The sequence below is a fragment of the Cyclopterus lumpus genome, chromosome 10 (genome assembly GCF_009769545.1).
Source record: "Cyclopterus lumpus isolate fCycLum1 chromosome 10, fCycLum1.pri, whole genome shotgun sequence".
In the NCBI taxonomy this organism is placed as follows: domain Eukaryota; kingdom Metazoa; phylum Chordata; class Actinopteri; order Perciformes; family Cyclopteridae; genus Cyclopterus; species Cyclopterus lumpus.
The window spans coordinates 17,481,884-17,496,057 of NC_046975.1; the positions used below are offsets into that span (position 1 = coordinate 17,481,884).

The 14,174-nt window shown below is 41.5% G+C and overlaps 1 protein-coding gene across 1 annotated transcript in view; it reads right to left on the reverse strand.

Annotated features, from left to right (window-relative positions):
* The window catches only part of diaph2 (diaphanous-related formin 2), a 347,468-nt gene that overhangs the window by 24,671 nt on the left and 308,623 nt on the right, over nucleotides 1-14,174 (reverse strand).

Genomic DNA, 14,174 nt, shown 5'->3' on the forward strand with positions numbered 1-14,174 from the left:
TCACAGGCACATCAGTTAGTCAGAGAAAACTGAACATGTTGTATTACATCCACCAGACTGTTTGCATACAGTTTTAAAAGAATGTTACACAGCATTTGAGATCTGAACAGTCTTGTTGCATTAAGCATACTCAAATCTGTCTTTTCAGCCATATATCTAACTCCCCGTTACCTCTGCTGGTCCACAGATCAGACCACAAGCTGAGATATATAAGACTGCAGTTCCTTTAAACAGAGAGATTACTTCAGCCGCATAGCTATGACATAGTATGCTAAATGCATGCTACTTCATTCAGTAGGTATTTGCAGGTGATTACCAGCCCCAGGATGAACACAATGCCAACAAGCACAATTGCCGAAAACCTTTCTGTTTGGTTCGTGGTTGAAGAAGATCAAGGAAGGGAGGGCAGTGGATTCAGGTCCAAAGGAAGCTGAGGGGTGCTGCACAAGACCCTGTCTGGTGTCTGTTTGTTGCAATCTTCACCACTCGGGACCTTGGGACATCAACATGGCCCATTCACCCAGCTCTACTGAAACATTCAAAGCATTGCTTCCAAAGGGCCACACTTTTGTTTCTTCACAAAAGGCATGGCCAGAGGTTCTACCATAGATGGGAGCCCCGTTCAAAATCAGATTATTTCCAATGAAATCCTCCTTTCTCCACCTGCCAGTTAACTATGTCAGGGCCATTGTGTTTTTCCTGAAAAAGCTCTCCATTTTGGCATAATGGAGGCTGGATGTGTATTATTGCTTTTACTGCCATTTACTCTTGGAGGAAAGAGGTACACCCCACCCCCACACGCCTTCCTTTCCTTAGAATTATTTTTTCTTTTTTTTTTTTAAAGAGAAATCTGGGCCACATGCCCCAGAGGAACGCAAAGTGCTTTAATTCATTCGCACCTTTTCTCTCTGGCTGCCATCTCCAAGGCCTCTCTTTATGCCCAGAAGTGATTTTTTTCAGGCTGGACCATCAAAGCAATTACGGTAGCGGCCTGCTTCCCTATTATGAAGAGAGATGACTGACAACAGAGAGATGGTGCGGGGGTGGAAGGGCACTTGGCTCCAGATTATTTGATATAAAAACTTTTTTTCTTTCATTGGCATCCACTCATGTAAAAAAACACAAACAAACTGGCCAGATTATCTCCTTGAATTCTTTTTACTAAAAACATCTTATCCAATTTTTCAATTACCTTTGTCACCAACCTGGCGAAGAGATTGTGGGCCACAGTTGGGTGATGCAGGACAGATAATGCCAGTAGTGTAACAGAATACTGAGGGGCATGGCGGGCAGTGATGTGTGGCAATTAATGTAATGGACATGAGAGAGTGCACAATCCATGGGCTAATGAGAATGTCTTATATTACAGTGCAAATGCACAAGATCACCAAGACTCTTATCATTACAGGGCTATAGGAAGATGGCTCACCACAAAATATGGATAATGCGGAGAGGAGAGTATGGCGCCACTGAGACGATGTTCCATCCAATAGCAATAATTCTGCCTGGAGTGACACAGGGCCATTGGGATGGATGAAGACAGGATGTGAGGCTAAATAACACATTTAAAGAAAACATTAGGTTGAATATGGGGGCTGAGAGGAATGTCGCAAAGTGAGGCTGATGAGAAAGACTGGAGTAATACAAGAGTAAAGAGGTGGAGGTGGGAGTGAATGAGTTAGTAGGGAGAGTAATAGACTAAGACACGGGATGAGTGAGAGGGCAAAAAGAGATGAGGGAGCATAGTTTACAGACAACGATGAAACAATATGACACATTGGCTAATCAGTCTGCTGTCTTTTTCTTTCACAAGCTGTCATCCCGGCCATCAAGCCATCAAGACCTTGGTCCTCTCCCCCTCTCATTGACTGATTCCCCTGTTCAATTATTCAAGGTTTATAAGCAGGATCCATCTATTCAGCTAGCAGCAGATCCAGTAAAATAATGAAAGGGCTGCTTCTTCAAAAGGGCTGCTTCGTCATAAAACTTTTACAATTGGCAAAAGAAAAATCAATTCTTCAGACGGAATGTTTTTAACACCATCAACACATATATATTAATAATGCAGACCATAAACGATTTTACATGCTCTCACACTAATCATCATGTATGGGGGCTGAATATTTACAATGATGGAATGCTATATTTAACCAATACAGAATATGTATGCATATACATGCGACGTATCTGCGGCAGTAGTTTCCACGCTGACCTCACTGTCTCCGTAAAAAGCAAACCTGTGTGAGTCACACTGTGACACAGAAATCCGGTCAACCGCTGGCCTGCCAAGGAACGCTAAGCTTCAGTAAACATTCCCACAAATAGGCAGCGCACACACAATCACACAAAAACAACATGCACACACACAAAAAAGATCAAGCGTAGGGACGCACACACCCAGACAAACAGTCCTTTCCCTCACTTGTTGGAAATATTAAGGAACATCACAGCTTCCATTGGCCATAATCCGCCCCAGGGCAACAGTGACCTGAGCCACTTGGAAAAAAAAAACTCATCCAGAGAGGAAGGAAAAAAAAAAAAAAAAAAAAAAAAAATATATATATATATATATATATATATATATATATATATATATATATATATATATATATATATATATATATATATATATATATATATATATATATATATATATAATGATACTAGTTGAGTTGTAATGCAGTGTGCAGCCTCATCCTTTACTTGGCTGGCTATGCCTTCAGGGTGGAGATGTTAAAACAAAAGCAACCTCCACTGGACTTCCACTAATGCATGACCCATGCCCATAGTGTTCAGCTACTTCTCAAGCCCCTCATCCTGCCATTACTTCAGGTCATAACCTTTACATAGACAAAGAAACACACACAAATACATCTTTGCATGTATATAAGTAGTCAAGTCAGACACCGCACTCACAGCGACAGACACACACACACCAAATCACAAATCTCTCCCCTTTATCTGTTAATCCTCATCCACTGGAGGCAGAGGGTCTGAACTGTGGCAAAGTGTCTATTTTTAAACTTGACATATTAGTCATCTCGAAGGGGAGCGACATTGTAATTTATGGAATTCATGAATACCAAGCTGTTGTGTTCCCTTCTTGTTTATTCCCCCCCCCCCTCCTTCTGAGCACAGTAAGTGTTTTGGATGAATTCAAATAAACTCACAGATGCAGTTGGGTAGGATCCATATCTCCGTAAGAGCACAGATGCTAATCAGCTCCGGCTGAAGAGGGAGCTTGGTAGCTCCTCATATCATTTTGGGCATGTGGTAAAAATGTATAAAGAGTTGTAACGATTTCATTCCTCTACAATTTTCCGATGGAGGGTTACAATTGCTCTTGAATACACAGCTGCAAAACGTCTGTATTTTGGGTTCCCTGTCTCTTTCATCCTCTCCCATTAATCCTACCAAAAGTGAGTCTCAAATCAGACAATTATTTATTTATTTATTTTATATTATTAGAAAAGATCCCCAGCTCTGTTTAGTCCCTCTTTACACACCTTTATAGGCACTATCACTTTTAAATCAGCTGCTAAATCTCCATTTATATTATTATGCCGCGGCTGATCTAAGATTCACCCTTGGAAAAAGTTAATCAAAATTGTAGATTAAGGAAACTGATTCTTCGAAATTAAATGATGAGGATTGTGTGGACAGGATGGATGTTAAAACAATGACCCTTCAGCAGTTTTAAACTTGGCATTCTTCGTATCACTACAAGAATGGACCAACGGTCTTCTGGCAGACCTCAGGACAGAGATACTGGCTTCCAAAGCTAATGATCTCAAACTGTACACTTGTGGGCAATTAAGCATCGCTGTTCCCTCAGTAGCTAACAACAGCAAATATGTCATTGTGAAAATAAACAACACTTACATTCATTACGTTCTAATTGCATCATCCTATGTAATAATCATGAGCAGCAAAAGGACGTCTCTTTAAAAAAGCTTTAACATAAATCATGTAAAGCCATAACAAACAAAAAATACCAAATAAATCGATTTAAACAAATATAGAAGGTTGTGTAAACACTGGGCATTAAATAGAGCATGCATTTAAAAGCCCTTGTGGGTATTTGGTGGTCAACTACAACAGCAACGTGCTGCATGCACTTAATGTGGCTGAGAGTGCTGCTGAAGCTTGGGAAAACTCATACAGGCAAGGGAGTAATTTGACCCCACTCAAATCCTTCCATCAGACACTAACCAAATAGAAGTCAAAAGAACGAATGAAGAAAGACAAAGAAATAAAAGGAAGAAAAAAAAATAGAGAAGCGGCTAAACCATTGAGATTAGTGCTAAGTAACTAAATGGGCCATATCACTTTTCCATTACCAGCAAGGAATGGCTATTTCAACTGCTGGAATCTAAATAAAAAAGGTGAACTCTGTCCTCTTGTCGTCTTTTGTTCATTCATGCGTAAATGTTGCACATTTTTATAACCTCCCGTTTCTTACTTCCCTATATGAGCAAATGGAGATTTGCCATCATACCCTTGAAGCCCATCAATAAATAAAATGATGCAAATAAACAGATAAATAAATAAATGTGAAGAGCCTACCTAAAGGGCATCAGTCAGCATTAGTGATGGAACCATGTCAAGCACAATCATGCTTGACTGGAGGGGGAGTGCCTGAGTGTAGGGAGCATTCTTGCTGATTGCACACCCAGTATATTTGTGTGTGTGTGTGTGTGTGTGTGCGTGCGTACAAAAGTGAGTAGAGGTGGGTATTCTGTATTATTCTGCTTGTTACCTTCATTTAACCCTCCCAGTCTCTCCTGCCCTTTTTAACTCTTTATAGCTATCTACTACTACAACCAGCACGTAGGCCGTGAGTGCAAAAGCTAACAGCTGCTGCTAATGCAATACCATGTGTATTAATGTCAATGTTACATCTATGTATATTATAATAGTCATATAACTATAACTATATATATATATAAATATATTAAAAAACGTGGTATTGCTACATCTGTCCAACACTGCACATTTCACCAACTCAGTCCATATTGTTTAAAGTGATGCCTCTTCTCTTTTACCTTCTCTCTGTCACATACGCACCACGTCCACCATCGTGTACCTGGGATCACAACGTTGTGTATATTCACAACTGGCTACGTCTCAAACAGCATCTTCCTTTTACTTTCTGAACTATTTTTCTTGCGTCTGAGAGAAAATTTGACTACCCATTTTCTCTGTTTCAGGTTTGACTGGGTGATTTATCCATGCGCATTTGTAATGATATGGACATTGTCTTCCTGTGGATCAGGATTCACTTGACGCTTCACAGATGGAGTACTGACCATCACCCAAGAAGAAAAGAGAAGAACAGATTTGATTTGGGCCCTAAAATCATGCTCAGGTCAGTGCTTAATACAAATATCTGACTTTAACTTTCGCTTTTTTGTTGTTCAGAAATCCAAATAGATGGCGGACTACATAGATTCACATTAAGTAAACAAAACACCTTTTTTGTCTAAAAATGTGCTCAGCCTATTAAGGATGTGGGGAGGCTCATTACTATTGTGAACATTGTCAAACATTCTTTTTATAAAGTTGATTCAAGTATGTGCAAACTAATCCAATTAAAGTTTCTCACATCCTTCAGAAATAATTAACCTTTTTCTTTAATTTGGTTGCCTATGATCTCCAAATGAGGCAGAAATAAGTCTGATTTAAAGCAACAACACCATGAAGACTGAAATAAGTTATAGATTATATTTTCTATGTCAAATGTAAGTCCACACCTATCACACTTCAAAAGTAACTTTGTTTAGTATTGTAATCAATCATGCATTTGTCTGGAATGTTCTGCTTTTACAATGATGTACTTCAAAATGCATTGAATTCCTCGTTTTGTGTTTCCATTTAAGAACTACAGGGAGTTTTCTCAATGCCTTTTGTAGATCTATGTTTCGTATCAGTGTGTCAGGAGGGTATGACTTAATTAACACATCAGAATAACATGTTAAATGTAACACTATTGATTTCAGTGTGAAACAATTTCAGGAAAGCGATGTTGCAAGATCCAGCTTCTTCAAGCTGCTTGTGAAATATATGTAATATCCTTGTTCCCAACACCACCTTTACTAGTATGTTCTATTGAATGGAACATTAACATTTTTAATTCTCTTTATCTGTATCAATCGGGAATTATTATGATCACTCATTGCCCGAACTGCCGTTACTTACCTATACCTCCCTGTTACAGACATCAGGCCCACCTAATGGAAACGTAAAATATTAATTCCACCTCATTCAGGCTGACATATTGCTGTGACTGACACTTCAAATGCAAACATCCGCCTGGACATTATATCGTATACTTCAATAATAGCCACATCATATTAAGGAGGTTAGAAAAGCCCACGAGTATGACAGCAGAGGAAGAATCATTTGATTCTGGCACTGCCTCTTATTGTCAGTGGAACACATAACCATACAGGATGGCATACATTCCACCGCACATTATTTGTTCTCTAGCTGATCATCAGTAGGCCCCGCTGTATGCCTAATGAGCGATAAATAAGGTTTAATTCAACCGACACAAGTCGCCCATCCTTCAACACTAAGCATGATGGCTTGGGTGAGATTCCTTTAGAATTATATCAGGGCAATTTTTCAGCTCGTGGGATGGTCCGACTTTCAGAGGCATTCCTTTGGCTTAAAGCTCTGCAAGTTTATAGGTCTATTAGGAATTCCTCAAACAATGAACGATATCAATCTTATTGTGCGAGTGTGCCCTGGGTAAAAATAAGATGAAACCTTCCATTATGGGGCCTCCAAAGCATATTTGCCCTCTAAAATTGATCCAGTATTGACAATTTACACTTAGGGTGACCTTTCATAACTGCCCACATACTTGAACACCAATATTGTTTGGAGAGTGAGCAAGAAAAAACCACAGCCCACTGCAAGCACTCTGGGATATTATTGAATATGATAAGCTAGTCGACATTTTTGCTCTGCAGTTGTTCGTTGACGGTCCACTAGGCGGGAGGGCTGAGTACTCTTTACATCAATGAGGCCCTGTGCCAATAAAGTCAGACAATATTGGACATAGATGTTGAGAGCTCTGAGTCCATTATAGCACTAGGTCATTGACTTTATTTCAAAATAAGAAGGAAAGAAAAGAAAAAGTAAGTGTTACCATAGGGAGCTGCACTCCACATGCTACATCTTCTCAGACATGGAGCTGTAAAAGGGCATAATGGCATCAAAAGGGCATGCAGAGAGCCCCCCTGTTGATACCCTGTACTCGAGTATATACCTTCAATATGAATTAAACAGCAACTAGTCTAGGGTGTACTTAACAGCAGGGGCAAACCCCCGGTTTTCAATCAGAGAGACCAGACTGCCTTGTATTACGATTTGATTTATCCTCTCAAAATGGCTCCATGTCACACTTCACCTACTTTAGGTCCTCTCTTGGCAGAGTGAAGCAACGGATCAGTTATGCGCCAAGGGTACTCAAATAGTACATCAAATCTTCATTTATATTTCCATGATGGGTTTTCTGTTGTGGATGAAAAATGATCAGGTCCAGAAAAAGGCCCTATGGGTCAATGGGAGGGACAATGGCTTTGTCTATGCTCCAGGACGTCAAATGGAGTGGCTGTCCATGCCTCAGTTCCTTCCCATTGGCCTTTCCCTTTGGCTGTTGATATATATCCTTATCTATGAGTAGCAGGTGATAGATTTCAAGCAGCACATCTCTACAGAGCTCTGCTCTCATCTACTCAATTGATATCTCACATCTACTAAGCGATCCAAGCTAGCAAGAGGCACCAACACCCTCTGGGTCTCTTCACCCCAAATCATGTTAGCGCCACTTCCTGCAGGATCGCCTCTGGGGTTGCTTCGATGAATAACATCTATCAACACCCTGAAGTGGAAGCTAGGAGGCGAAGGGCTTTAGCCCTCAACTCAGAGACACCCTACAGCAACAGTCCCTATCTGATAAGTGACACAAGCTGGCACACGTGTGTGTGTGTGTGTGTGTGTGTGTGTCTAAAACAGTACAGGAGAACAACTGATGTAGGTTGAGAGACAACAGGAGAGAGATAAAGCAATGGGTACATATGTGTGAGCAAATAATTAATTGCTTAGGGAATTACGATCACTATCACTTCCTGTGATGTTATTGAAGAAACAAAACAGTGATTTTCCCCCAAATTAGGGAAAAGATAAGAAAATAGCTGCCAGGCTGAACATATTATGTCTGTCTATATTCGGGTGATGTGGATAACAAATACAGGAGTAATATGTATAAGTATTAAAAGATAATTTATGTCACAAATGAGGTTGGGTGATATAAGAGAACAAGGGGGAATTATTTATCTTTGCCATCATCTCCTTCTTACAGACATCCCTTTGGTCTTTTCATTTGCCTCTTTGCAAATCCATCCCCTTACTTCTTTAAAAATTCCATGAGTGAAAATAGGTAATTTAATCTTCATTAAACTTACAGGGGGCCTAAACTCTGGCCTGACCAGCTGAATTAACTGCCATGCTTCGGGGGATTAGACAGTTGGGCTGAATTTCCGTAACCCTGACAAGCATTATATCACTGCATCTCTATTTTTTTAATGGCCATGAGATGATCCCTCCCTGTTCAATGTCAAATAAGTCCTTAAGAGGCTTACTATATAGAACACAGGAGGGAACTTTTGATGGACTGACCTGTGAAGGTGAAGCAGGAGAGTACGGCAGAGATATAAATGAGAGAAGCCCTGGTTTGGGATTGTAATGACGTTGAAAAAGCAGTAAAAAAAATAAGATTGGCTTGGTTCTGTTTGAAATCTGATTGATGTGTCTTTTGGGATGCCCCCCAAGTATGAAAGACCTACCGAGTCTGTGGCTTTCATCCCTGACTGAAAATCGATGAGCCAGGATGCTCCTGTTCTCTACCCACCAATCTCCTGCAAGATACCCAGGTAACTGTCTCATCAGAAAGGGAATCAGAGACTCAGTTTTTAAAAATAATAATATAATATAATATACAGGGTGAAATCAACCGGATTTAACACCACTAAAATTACTGGATATTTTATCTTCCTGAAATAAGTCGAACCAACAACAGAAATGTGGCTTCTCTGGTCTCCATCAATCCATCCAGCTTCTGTGTGTTGAATTAGGACTGGCTGGTGTAATTACATAACACATGAGTATGGACTCCCGGGTTAGGTTTTCCATCTTACACAAAGTGGAGACAAGGAAATGGGAAATGCTTCTGGAATTGGGTGTAATTGTGACTGGCAGCGCCTAGAATTGTGTTCAGCCCGACACTTGAGGTACTCTGCTGGAGTACAGTTTAGCCTGAAGGACGACAAAAAACTGCACGCCAGGTTTAAATGAACTTCTTTGACGTAAGCAAAGATTTTTCTGCGACTCTGAGAGACTCTCTCTTGTACACGCAGCTCGTTTGAAGATGACAGGAGGTTAAGCAAGCTTTAAAGCATTAGATTACAACAGACATGACAAGCAGGAGTGAATATATTTGGTACACTGTTTGATACAACTGTTCAGAGAACCTCCTCCACCAATAAGATTCAGAAATGCCAAAAGTACTAGAGTCAGAGAGAAAGCAAATATATTCACAGGAGAAGTATAGTAACATTAATGTTGCTGTACTGACCCTAACATTATAGGATCACTCTTTCAATACTGACTAAGGCATTGACAGTTGCCACAATGCAGAAAGAAGTAACAACTCAAAGAAAGGTTTCAGTGACTGAGATGCCTTTTGTCACAAAATCATCCGTCACTGGGGAACTTAATTGTTTTTCTTTATAGAAAAAAAATCCCTCAAACTGTGTGTTAAAACATCTGTTAGTCCCTTTACTTGGTTTCTAAGTGCAGTTGCAATAGAACACAAGGGGAATGTGTCTCATTTCATTAAAGGACACAAACAGAAATCTGTACACCCCCCATATTCTATTCAACTGAAGTCACTTCCAGATTCTTTCTTTCTTTTTTTTTTATCCATGAAGCCTGCATGTAAAAATGATATACCCCCCTCATCACCTCAGAGTAAAGAATACATGCAGCTGTTTATCAAAACCTTTGTTGGAGGTCCATATCAAGGGACCGTCAGTGCATAATACATTCTGGTGGCACAGTGACGTTCACGTGGAAAAAAGTACACGAAGAAGAGTGTAATGCACAATGCCATACAGGAGATAGCGCCATCAAAAGGAAGTTAGTTGGTTGTATCGCAAGAATAGAACTTCAATTAAATATCAAGTATATTCACAAACAGAGACCGAGAGTATTACGTTTTTTAATTACTCCATAACTCATCATTTTGTGCACACGGAAAATACTTTTTACTGGTCCAGCTAGCATCCGCCCAGCCACATGTAGTATATCAAACATAGTCTGTTCCTTGTCTGGGTCCTTTCCCAATTGGAAAAGGCTCCTTGACCCCATCCCTTCTCACCTTCTCCAGTCCATTGCTCCTGACCTTCTTCCCTTTCTCACCCATCTCATTAACACCTCCCTCTCAACCGGCTGTTTCCCCAACTCTCTGAAGGAGGCAAGAGTCAACCCTCTCCTGAAGAAACCCACTCTCGACCCATCTGAAGTCAACAACTACAGACCTGTCTCTCTCCTTCCCTTCCTCTCCAAAACTCTAGAGCGAGCTATCTTTAACCAAGTCTCCTCCTTTCTTCACTGTAACAACCTTCTAGACCCCCACCAGTCTGGATTCAAGACAGGCCACTCAACAGAGACTGCCCTCCTTGCTGTCTCTGAGCAGCTTCACACTGCTAGAGCAGCCTCTCTCTCCTCTGTCCTCATCCTTCTAGACCTTTCCGCTGCCTTTGACACAGTGAACCACCAGATCCTCTTGTCCTCCCTCCAGGACCTGGGTATCTCAGGCACCGCGCTCTCACTCTTCTCATCCTATCTCACCGACCGCTCTTACCGGGTAACCTGGAGAGGATCTGTGTCTGAGCCTTGTCCTCTGACTACCGGGGTCCCTCAAGGTTCAGTCCTTGGTCCTCTTCTCTTCTCTCTGTACACCAACTCTCTTGGCTCTGTCATTCGCTCGCATGGCTTCACCTACCACAGCTATGCTGACGACACCCAACTGATCCTCTCGTTTCCCCAATCTGAAGCACGGGTAGCAGCACGAATCTCTGCCTGTCTGACCGACATCTCTCAGTGGATGTCCGCACACCACCTGAAAATTAACCCGGACAAGACTGAACTTCTCCTCCTTCCAGGAAAAGGCTCTCCCACCCACGACCTATCTATTAACTTCAACGACTCAGTGCTGGTTCCGACTCCGACTGCCAGGAACCTCGGAGTGACGCTCGACAGTCAACTCTCCCTGACTGCCAACATTGCCGCAATAACACGCTCCTGTAGGTACATGCTGTACAACATCAGGAGAATCCGACCCCTTCTCACTCAGAAGGCGGCACAGGTTCTGGTCCAGGCTCTGGTCATCTCACGGCTGGACTATTGCAACTCCCTCTTGGCAGGTCTTCCTGCTAATGCCATTCGACCTCTACAGCTCATCCAGAATGCAGCTGCTCGACTGGTCTTCAACCGACCGAAATTTACCCACACTACTCCGCTCCTCCGCGACCTTCACTGGTTACCGGTGGCCGCCCGCATCCGCTTCAAAACACTGGTACTTGCGTACCGTGCTGCGAACAGATCGGGTCCGGTCTACATCCAGGACATGGTCAAACCGTACACCCCAGCCCGTTCACTTCGCTCGGCTTCTGCCAATCTGCTTGTAGCTCCTTCACTTCGAGCTAAATCACGACTGTTTGCTGTGCTGGCTCCTCATTGGTGGAACGAGCTCCCCATTGACATCAGGACAGCAGAAAGTCTCTACATCTTCCGTCGCAAACTAAAAACACATCTTTTTCGACTATACCTTGAATAGGTAGCACTTAAATGCCGTAGTAGCACTTAAATGTCCCTTACCGATAGCACTTTAGTAGCACTTAAATGGCACTTACGGATAGTACTTTGTAGTTTGACTTTATTGAAGAAATTGTACTTGCTTGATTCTTGTTGTTCTGAGTTTGGACTCACGGTTTAATGCACTTATTGTAAGTCGCTTTGGATAAAAGCGTCAGCTAAATGACATGTAATGTAATGTAATGTAATGTAATGAAACATCAAGAATACATGAACAGATTAAGAAAGATGATCAGGAAGCATCTTGATCAGATACCCAGAGCACCTCAACTGACTTCTGCAGCACAAGAGAGCTGCACTTCTACTCAGGGGTTCTTTCCTCAGGAGGAACCCATGCACTCAGAAAAGGAAACCAGTCATTCCTACACCTGAACTACTTTTTTTGTATCACTATTCAGAGTTCATAACCATAGGGGAGGGTGAGAACTTGAATTGTTGCATTGCAAGCATAACCTTCATGCTCAGCTTACGGCGACGAGGTGGTACCCTCTCCAGGTCCCACAAGGACTACAAGAAAGCCTGATGCTCCAAACTGCCACACAGTTACAGTCAGTCAGAGCCTTTCTCGACCTTCATGCCATTGAAATATTGAACATAGCGGTGCTAATCTTGGGGTTTGGGAGTATCCCCACACAAAGCTGGCGCCTGTGACCTAGTATGTCCACTCTGGACAACAGAGGAAAACCTGTCCAGGAGTCTGGTTCCAGAGATGAAGTTGTTCAATGACAGCTTAGTAATGCTCCCCATTTTTTATTTTTCTAAATTTGAATGAATATTGAAATTCTTATTCGATTGTTAAAAACCATAATGATGGTAGATAACTCTCAGTAACTATCAGTTGTGTGCTCCAGATCTGATTGGAAACATAACCACAGAAAAGATGGGAGAGTTTAATGTGCATTTGTATGTTTAAAAAGCAGGTGGGCGTCAACAAAAAGTTCAAAACAGATCACTGCCCAGTGCTGCCTCGCTCACAACCAGTTAGGACACTGTGTCATAATCCGCAAAAATAGATAATTAAATAGATTATCTACTGTATGTGTTTTGTTAAAAATGAATATACAATCATATTTCTGGCCAATTTTGACAGCCCTATCTTTGTTTCATTGCAGCCGGAGCCCGGAGCTCCCCGCCCATCCGCCAGAAAAAGTCTGTCAGGTGACGCAAAACACGCCTTCGATGACGCCAGTAAATGAGCAGGAAGTTCCAGGCGCCGCCAACGCGAAGGGAAGCCAATCGACATTCATCTGCACACGATGACGTAGAGCCGGATGAAAATGCAACGTTTCACTTTGAAGACAGTTTTCATAGCTCGGTGTCAGCTTGCCAAGGTCCTCACCTCGGTTTACTGACGGATACTTTAAATGTTTCCTGTTAATTAAATATGAACTTGTTTATTAAAGGTGAAGTTTCTTTTTCTGAGGTGAACATTACTCTTTGGAGAAAAAAAACAAATTATTGGTTAAATAATAGTTCTGCATAACACTCTACGTACTCTCTTGACATACACTGTCATTCATGCATCCACTCGCACAATGTCAGGGATTTGGACATGCAACCAACACAGATTAAAAATAATATAGTGAGAGAAACAGGCAATTGGTTTTCACCCACAGTTGCCTCAAAGAAGGACGGCACAGCATGGCAAGAAGGAGGCATACCTGGGAAGCTTTTGGACATCATTTACCAAACATAGAGGGTAAAAATAACACAAAACCATGAGTGGCCAAAGCGTGGTCGACAGACCTCTCCAACAAAACACTGCCTCAATAGTGCCACAAGACAGGAAGTGATATCATGCTTGAACAGGAAAAGCAAGACAATTAGATGAAAACTGGAGCTGCTCTACAAAACAGAAATTATGCCGAGTGAATCAAAAATAATTTCCTTCAAGTAGCCTGACTGCTATTAGTGTTACACGTTTAAACATTTAAGATCAAGTGGCCAACACAAGGGCAACTTCAATAATAGTGCACATTACTCTATTGGATTTTAAAGGTATTCAATGTAGGATTTACATCATGTCACTCAGCAGTACAAGCAGTAGATTAAAGGCTCAGTCCAGTACAGAGCTGCAGGTTTTATGGGACCCTATGCTCAAAAAAAGATCTATTACTGGACATGAAATATGCTGCATTATTTAAGTTAAATGTGTTTTCTGTTGGTAGACCTTAGTTAAAACTGACTCATTTGATGTGACCTCCCACTGGTGTTGACATCTACTCAGT